The sequence below is a fragment of the Podarcis pityusensis genome (genome assembly GCF_964106645.2).
Source record: "Podarcis pityusensis genome assembly, chromosome: 1".
NCBI classification, from domain to species: Eukaryota; Metazoa; Chordata; class Lepidosauria; order Squamata; family Lacertidae; genus Podarcis; species Podarcis pityusensis.
The window spans coordinates 30,680,026-30,689,213 of NC_138028.1; positions in this window are offsets into that span (position 1 = coordinate 30,680,026).

The window sequence follows — 9,188 nt, forward strand, 5'->3', positions numbered from 1 at the left end:
GTTATGTCATCAGAGGAAGAGCAAGGTGGGGCCTGAATCCAGTTCTTTCGCATTGAGATGGTTAGGTGGTTGGGTCTGCCTGGGCTCCATCTGTGATTCATGGTACTTAAAGCACTTGTGAACCTCTCTTTCATTGTTGGTGTGCATCTGTGAAAGACAGAAATGAATTAAGTGCACCTCTGTCAGCTTTAGAAAGTGACAAGTCCAGGTAGGAAGGTTGGTTAATTTGAAAAAGAGTCACTGAGATATCACAAACAGGTCATTTGCTAAAGGTTTTTTTTTACTTATCTTTTTTTTCTGGGAATGGATTGGGGGAGAATATAAACTGGCATTTTTATGCAGAAAAACTTGCATTCATGAGCCGCACCAATCCCGCAGTAAGCACCTTTCTTGAAGTACCTGTGTATCTTAGTACTTCAGCTAAGCCGGGTTGTGAATTTGGCTGCATATCAGTGCAACAAAAGACCCAACTCATAGTTGGCAAAACCCAACTACAGCTAGTCTAACATGGTTAAATTATAATTATTTAATATATATTAAAATACTTAAATGCAGTAAATCAGATATTAACATAGCATAACAGTTTGCCAGTCATCTGTGTTTTAGTACTCACTGACCAGATCTCTAAAAGGTGGGATCACATTTACTTCTTATTGAATACATGAGTACAGTGTTGCTTCACATTTTCCTTATGTTTTCGTAAGTAAAATACATTACTATTTTTTACTTCTTTTTTATTTATTGATTTTTTATTTATAGTAAGTTTTTTGGTATTAATATTTTATTGAAAAGGTTTATGTTATAAAGAAAGAAAGTGATGCAAAGAAAAATGTGTAGAAAGAAACAATATACAAATACAATATACGGAAAAAACCTAACCCATACATTCTTAAATAAATTTGATATTATTTTCCTAATACATATGTAAATATCAGTAGCCTACTACATTTTGTATAAACTCATTCCTAATATTGTCATATTAATCCAAACAAAGCCTACGTCTGTAAGCAGTCCGTTCATAAATTATATATGTTATATTGTCGATCCATTTATTAAAAGGGATCATATCTAATGGTAGCCAAGAGACTGATATTGATGAACTGGAAGAATAAAGCTATTTATAGTAAGTTAAAGAATAACACCACGGAATAACTCAAGGTGGGTGCCAGCTTTTTTGCTGTGGCCTTGTGGAAAAGGCTGAAGAAATTATAGGAAAAAGACAAAATGAGAGAAAGAGGTGTGCCAGTTATAAGAGGAGGGTTATTTTGTTTTGTTTTTTAATGAGACTAGCCTGAGTGTGCTGAGTCTGGTCCATAGAGAAGCAGGCCACTGAGTATCTGTGTGCTGTGTGAGGGGTAATTACTGGAAGTGTTGCAATGTATTCAGCACAAAATGAACCCAGTCAAGGGGTAGAGGTGTAGGAGGGGATGGATCATGTCTTAATTAAAAGAAGAATAGTAGGGAGAAGAAGGGGGAAGACAGATCCGATTTAAAACCAGCCCGACATATAGATACATAATGAAAATTGCTTGGAAATTGAGAGAGTGGCTCATAAAAAAAAGGAATGAAGAAGCATCACTTGAGAACCAAGCAAGGGGAGAAGCATCGTTTTTAAGGGTGGACATATAATCCTAGAAATTCACATTAGCTGCTTCAGCAAAAATGGCAGCTTTTGCTGCCAAGGTTCATGTGATAGCCTGACCCTACCTCTGCTCTGTATGAGAACAACCCTTCCTATCTAACTGAACTGTTTCCTAGGTCTCTAGCAACTCTCTCCTCCTCTGTCTTATACCCCCCTACCCCAGCTTGGCTCACTGATCAATGCTAATGGAGAAAAGGCCTATGGGAATACAAGTATGTGTGTAGGAAGTGGAGATTCAGCTTCCCTCACCCATCTGCCCCTTTGGATATCAAACCCTGCCCAGGTTCTGAGATCTTCAAGGGAGACCCTTCTCTTGGTCCTGCCACCCTCTTAGTGTCAGGAGCTGGAGTCAGGAGTAGGTTAGCAATAAAACACCCGGTGTCAGTGAAGTTAACTCTTCATTCAAAGAAACCAAAACAGCACAGGCCTAGTGATCTCAGCAACTCTTCCTAGGAGGTGTTGCCTCAATGGGGCAGTTGCAAGGACTGAAGGTCCCCATCTTCCCACTGCTCTCTAAGGCTTCTCCCCCAGTTCTTTTCCCAGTAAGCTGATGCTCCTTGTCTTGTCTCTATTTGCTCTACTCTCTTCATTCATCTCTGTGTTATGGGAGACCAGGGAGGAGGGGAGCTGGTCACAGCAAGTGGGGAAGACTCACTGGCTTCTTCAGCAGTCTGCTTCATCTCTGCCTCTTGACACACACACACACCCTTTGCTTCTGCCACTGAGCCTGGACTGCTCTCTGCCACAGCCTCTTCCTGCTCACTAAACCCTGTTACTTCTTCAGCTCTTGACACCTCCTCTTCCCAGACTGCTCTCTCTTCTCCCTCTAACCACTCATAGTTGTCCCACCACCAGTCCTCTGGCTCTGAGCCTTCTTCCCCTGGGGGTTCCCCAGCTGGTGCCCCCCACCTCTCCATCCAGCCAGTCTATGACACACAGGCATTCTTGGTAGGGGTTTTGGGAGAGGACCTTCTTGGTGGCTGCTCCCAGACTTTGGAACTCCCTCCCTAGAGAAGTTAGAGTGGCTCCCTCCTTGTTGTCCTTCTGTCAGTAGGTGAAGGTTTTTTGGAACTGACTGCATGTAATGAGATGGATGGTAGCATACTGATTTTGCTGTGATTTTATGTTTTTAATGGATCATAGATAACTGTATTTACTCGATTCTAATGCTTACCCTTTTTGGCCAAATTACGTTGCAAAAATTATTGTGTGCATTAGATTCAATGGCACATTTACATTTGCCAGCAAATACTTTTTTTGGTTTAAAGGTTCTGAAATTTGAGGTGCGCACTAGATTTGATGGTGTATTAGACTCGAGTAAATACAGTAAATAGTTTTAATTCTGTTCATATTTATTTTATTTTACTTGATTCCCCCTATATTTTTTAGTTGTTCTTAGTTTATCTGTAAGCCACCTCCATGGCAATAATATGTCCTGGTGTAAAATCCCCTCAAAAGCCCAGCAACTTCAATCCTAAAAAAAAGCTCAACTATTTTGGGGGTAAACTTAAATCCTTAAAAAATCTCAACAACCTTGGTTGGCCCTCACACATGTTCACTTCATCAAATCTGGCCCTCTTTGAAAAAAGTTTGGGCACCCCTGCAGTATGCCATGGTTTGGCTCAGCATGGGGTGCCAAACAGGCCAGTTTTAGTTTAGTTCAGTTTATTTCTATCCAGCTCCTGATAAATCTGAACACAGATAAATCATGAGCTATGGCTTAGCTCAATGAGAGGGTGTAGCATAACAAACAGATAAGAGTGAAGTGTCCACAGTCACTGGGAGCCCATATACTCACCAGGCTACTATGTAAATTTAGTTTGACCCTGTTGCAGAGATCAGGAATATGGCTGAAGATCAGGGCTGGGTGAATCTGTCAATTTTTGTTTCTCTTCGTTTCTCATTTTCCAGTCTTGACATTTCCACGTCTGAAAAAAAGTCCTTATGAAAATTCTTCAGCATTTTCATATGAATTTCTCCCAATATACACTTTTTGGTGTGCAATTTTACACAATAAGGACATATTTGCAAAACATATTTCTGTTGTTGTTGTTATATATGCTGCCCATCTGACTGAGTTGCCCCAGTCACTCTGGGTGGCTCCCAACAAAATATTAAAAACACAACAAAGCATCAACCATTAAAAACTTCCCTGAACCGGGCTGCATTCAGATGTCTTCTAAAAGTCAAATAGTCGTTTATCTGTTTGACATCTGATGGGAGGACATTCCACAGGGTGGGCATTTGTGTATGCAAAGCATTTGTATATGTTATTTTTACCAGTATATATGCACATTTATGCACTCTGCACTATTTTATGCATTACTTGACTGGAAAATTTCATTGCAAAATTCAGAAAAGCGTGAATTTTAAAGGATGACTGCTTTCGTTCACATATTTTTCAGAAAGTGTGAATTAGGTAGATAGGTTTGCTTTTAAATGCAAACTGAATCAAATATCTCCCCCAGCCCTATGAAGACCCTAATATTCCCTACTCTTCTGCATTTCTCCCATATGAGTGAACTCAGTGGGATTTACTTCTGTGTAAATATGCGTAGGCTTGGGTTGTAACAGTGAAATACGATGGTAAAGCTCCCAGGGTTAGGCTTTCCCTAAGAACCAGCTTGGTTTTGGAAATGCCTCAGTGAAACCTTCCATAACAAGGCAGAATGGGAAAGCAGAGAGAGAGAGAGAGAGACCGTGAGGGAGAATCTTCAAAACATGAAGTACAAAGGAAAGAAAGTGTGGAATGGAGTAGACACAAATTAGACAGAGATGGAGATACGGGGAGGGATAGGAAGCATGGGAGATGGGAGGGGGCAAAGTCCGAGGCACTTTGTTAGCAGGTTCAGAACAATCTCCATTCTCTAGAGCACTTTCTGTTTTAAAAAAATAAAAAAGGAATGATGGAGAAGGGGAGAGAGTCAGACAAGTTTAATGATGTGTGTTCAAAGCTCAGATTGGAAAAATGACAGAGAAAAGCAGCCTGTTTCGGCTCTAATAAATTGTTCTTTGCTGTAAGAGGCGCCTGTCGCGGCATTAATACAGGCCCCTAATACACGGGTCAGGGTTAAGTAATTTTCTCCGGCAACTTAAGCGAATAATGAAGCTGGCAGCGGCTGGTGGTGCAGTGGGAGAGATGGCCCAGACCGCCGGCACTTTGTCTTCATTTATTATGCCAGCTCTCATGATTTGGGTACCGGCTGCGGCGACGGGAAGCCTCCACCGAGGAGATATCGCTTCATTTCGGCAAGGTAATGAAAGCCGAGATGGGGGGAGGATAAACCAATTTGCTGGCTGACATGGGAAGGAGTGATTTGCGAACCTGGGAGAGGGAGGGGTGGTGTCCAAGGAAGAGGAAGCGCAAGGCTGAGCCCAGGGAGGGTGCTCCAGGCTGTTCCTGAGGCTGTGGCACTGGCAAGGGACGTGGGCCTAAGAAGGGGCAAAGGAGAGTAGCAGCAGCAGGAGTCTGGGCATGAGTTGAGCCAAACTGTAGGATATGGTCTGTAGGCACATGATGCAGAAACCTTGCTGAACCTAAACAGATCTCCATTTGGTCTGATAACCTCCCAAGAATTCTGAGGTACTACCATGGAACTCTGAGGTTCCATGGGACATCAATGGGAAAGGACAGGAAAAAGTGACCATTTTCCATGTCAGATCTTGGCCTGGAACACATGGAATGATAAATAATAGTGTCTCTGAGCATTTGCCAAGTTCATCCCTTTCCCTACAGAATCCTCATAACACACAGCTCAGAAATCAGGGCAGGGGATTTTCATCTTAAAGGGGTATCTTAAATAGGTATTTACTTCCCTCCAAAAGATGAAACATTGCTTTTCTGGAATTAGATGGAAGTGGAATTAAAATGATAAATTTACACAGCTTTTAATACAGCACTGTGTAACCCTTCCTCAATCCCAACATCCTCCTATATTTACTCAAAAATGAGTATCGTTTAAGTTCCCTGCAACATTAATTAAATGTTTCCTTCTTGCAGGATTTATGTTTTTTATTGCTCGTTTCTCAGCATATCTTGATGATTAGTCATGAATTGGCCTTTAATTAATCAGCTTCTTTCCTGCACGATTGTGAGTTTCCTTTAATTATTTTCCCCTTTTAGGTTTTCTAATAAAATAGTGCTATTTTGCCATTTAAAAAATGAAAAGAAAAACATAATGGAGAAAAATCAGTATACTTAAGGAACAAATACTGACTAATTAAGAAGCAACTCGCCACTAATCTCCCTGCTACCCTAATCAGGAAGCAATAAAATGGGTTGTACATGCGAACAGGAATCTTTAATTAAAGTCACAGAGCGCTGGGAAGCCTCCTTAGTGTTTTGTCAGTTCACACCAGAAAAACTGGCATTGCAGTTATATTTTGTTGTGAAAAGAATGCCACGGGTGTATAAAGACAACACAGAAAACATTGAAATGCGACCATCTGGGGAAAATGTCATCTGGATGCTTCATGGAAAGTGAATGAACAAAGGATGGCAATTCCAGAGAAAATGTCTGGTACAGAGCCAAGTCTTAAGAAACAGGGAATTCTATAGTTTGGGGGTCACAATGGCAAATTGGACTTCTGCTTGCAATATATTATAGTGGAAGTTGTTGGGGATATGTGTCTTGTTTTCGTTTGTGGGTCAGTCAGTATGTCTTCTGGGTTACTCTGCAGGTCTCTTGGATCTTATTTGCAAAGTGTGGTTAAAAGCTAGGATTTTGCAGCATCAGTACTCCCAGTTTCTTGTGCCACAGTTTGTCAAGTAGCGTGAAGTCCAAAACACTAGACGCAGTCCCCTCAGCTCCCCTACCAACTGCCCACTTTGGTTAAAGATTTCCAATAAGTATCCGGTATTGGAGGCTTAACACTGCGGTCTCTGGAGAAGCAGGCCAATTTCACACTAATCTTCCCCATGAAGGGAAAGAGCATCGGAAGCGAGAATTACATCAAAGAGAAGTTAATGCCGAGAAGCGGACGACATAAAAAGGAGCTGCTTTCAGTTTCAAATGAATGAGCACAGCTGGATTAAGAGATCAGGCTGTTCAAAGCTTGTAACACCAGCTTTGGTACCCAGGATTTAGCCAGCAGGGAGCGTCCTGATCTGGGGTGCTTTTAAAAAGGGAGAGGATTTGTAACTGTGGGAATTTGGGGAGGTAGTGCTTGCTTTTCAGCCTGGCATTGATTTCTCTCTTCTAATAAATATCAACAGCTCCAGGCAGCAGGGTAGTTACATGTTGGCAGAGCAGAGGACTTACTCAAGCTGCTTAGAATCACCAGTCATTTCAATTAACTGCCTTCAGTGTCACCATCTGAACCCTAGCCTGGAATGGTCCAGGTCTCATTTTTATAGACTGGAACTGGGAAGAGCCCTTCTGGGAAGAGCTTCGGGACCTCTCCAGTACAGAATATTGTGACTCACACAAAGTTGTGGACAGATGATTCACTTACAGGAGGTTTATGCTGGTTTGACAGAACCATCATTGTTTGCAATACATGTGTTCATTCATTTGTTTTTGTCCTATTGTGGTTTCTGGCAGTAGAGGCTGGTAACCACCGGGAGGACCCACAGGGCAGAATGTAGGGAGGCCAACAGTAGGCAGAGTCAGAACCAATGACAGGGACAGTCAACTAACTCCAGTTTAGGTTCTGTCCTCCTTCCTACTGAGTTCTACAAAAGCAAAACTGAGACTGAGGTGGGAGCAGACAGTCAGGACTGGTTGCAAGTCATATGGCTTGTGGGCTTGAAGGAATCAAGAATGAAGTTGGTAGGGCAGCTCCCTATTTTTTTCTAATGGACCAGTCTCCACCGGTTTCTGGTCAAACAAGGTCTGGAATGTAGCACTTTAAAAAAAACACCCTGTGAAACCTATTCAACAAGATAGTATAGTGAGACAGAAAAATGGATGTGTGCAGAATGGCTCATCTTTCATATTCCCTTCAACTGTTTAAAACAGAGAAGGCCCAAAATAGTTTGATGCATGAGGCAGAACATCCAAATAGCATCCTTCGTGGTGGCAAAAACCATCATGTATTAGCTAACAGGGAACATAGGTGCTGCTATGATGCTTATGTAGCTAAAGCAGGGCTATTGAGAAACAAAGAGAAGGTATCAGTTTCAAGAAACCCAAAGCTGACAGAAATCTGGCACTGGGAGGGATTGATAGAAGGGAAATCTAAAGGGGCGAGGTAGATAGATAGATAGATAGATAGATAGATAAATGACAGACAGATATATACCCAGCTCAATTACCGAGAAGGCACAGTGACCACACAATACTGAGTATCTGTTGGGGATAATCTTTTTTAAAAATGGCAAAAGGTGGAAAGGTATCTGCTGAAGAAGTTGTGGCTGCCTGGCACATAGAATTGGAGTTCTTTGCACTGTGACGTTGAGTTGCAGATACTATTTGCAGATTGAATAATTCACAATTGGCATAAATACAGCGGTACTTCGGGTTACATATGCTTCAGGTTGCATACGCTTCAGGTTACAGACTCCACTAACCCAGAAATATTGCTTCAGGTTAAGAACTTTGCTTCAGGATGAGAACAGAAATCGTGTTCCAGCAGCGTGGCGGCAGCAGGAGGCCCCATGAGCTAAAGTGGTGCTTCAGGTTAAGAACAGTTTCAGGTTAAGAACGGACCTCCGGAACGAATTACCGTATTTTTCGCACCATAGGACGCACCGGACAATAGGACGCACTTTGTTTTAGAGGGGGGAGAACAAGAAAAAAAAATTCTCCCCCTCTCTGCCCAGCACCCCTTCAGCGAAGTGGCAGGAGGCGCTGTGCAGAGAGGGGGAGAACTTTCCCCCTCTTGTTTTCCCACTCTAAAACAAGGTGCCGTTTAAGGTGCGTTCAGGCGGCTACCTTGGAAGCCTGGAGAGCGAGAGGGGTCGGTGTGCACTGACCCCTCTCGCTCTCCAGGCTTCAGGTTCCTTTCGACCTGCTCTTTGGGGCTGGCGGGGGGAAGCCCACCACCAGCCCCAAAGAGCAGTTCAGGGAGCAGCGGAGAGGCTCCTGCCATAGCCGTGCGTCACCTCTCCAGCCGGGAGAGGGTCGCGGGGCTATGGCTTCTTTAGCCCCGCGCGCGCTCTCCCGGCTGGAGAGGTGACGCACGGCTATGGCAGGAGCCTCAATAGCCGCGTCACCTCTCCAGCCGGGAGAGGGTCGCGGGGGGCTGCTTTAGCCCCGCGCGCGCTCTCCCGGCTGAAGAGGTGACGGGCGGCTATGGCAAGAGCCTCAATAGCCACGCGTCACCTCTCCAGCCGGGAGAGGGTCGTGGGGTGCTTCTTTAGCCCCGCGCGCGCTCTCCCGGCTGAAGAGGTGACGCGCGGCTATTGAGGCTCTTGCCATAGCCGCCCGTCACCTCTCCAGCCGGGAGAGGGTTGCGGGGCTATGGCGTCTTCGCTCCATAGGACGCACACACATTTTCCCTTCATTTTTGAAGGGAAAAAAGTGCGTCCTATGGAGCGAAAAATACGGTAAGTACTTAACCCGAGGTACCACTGTATATCCCACAATCTGCCACCTGAGGCAGG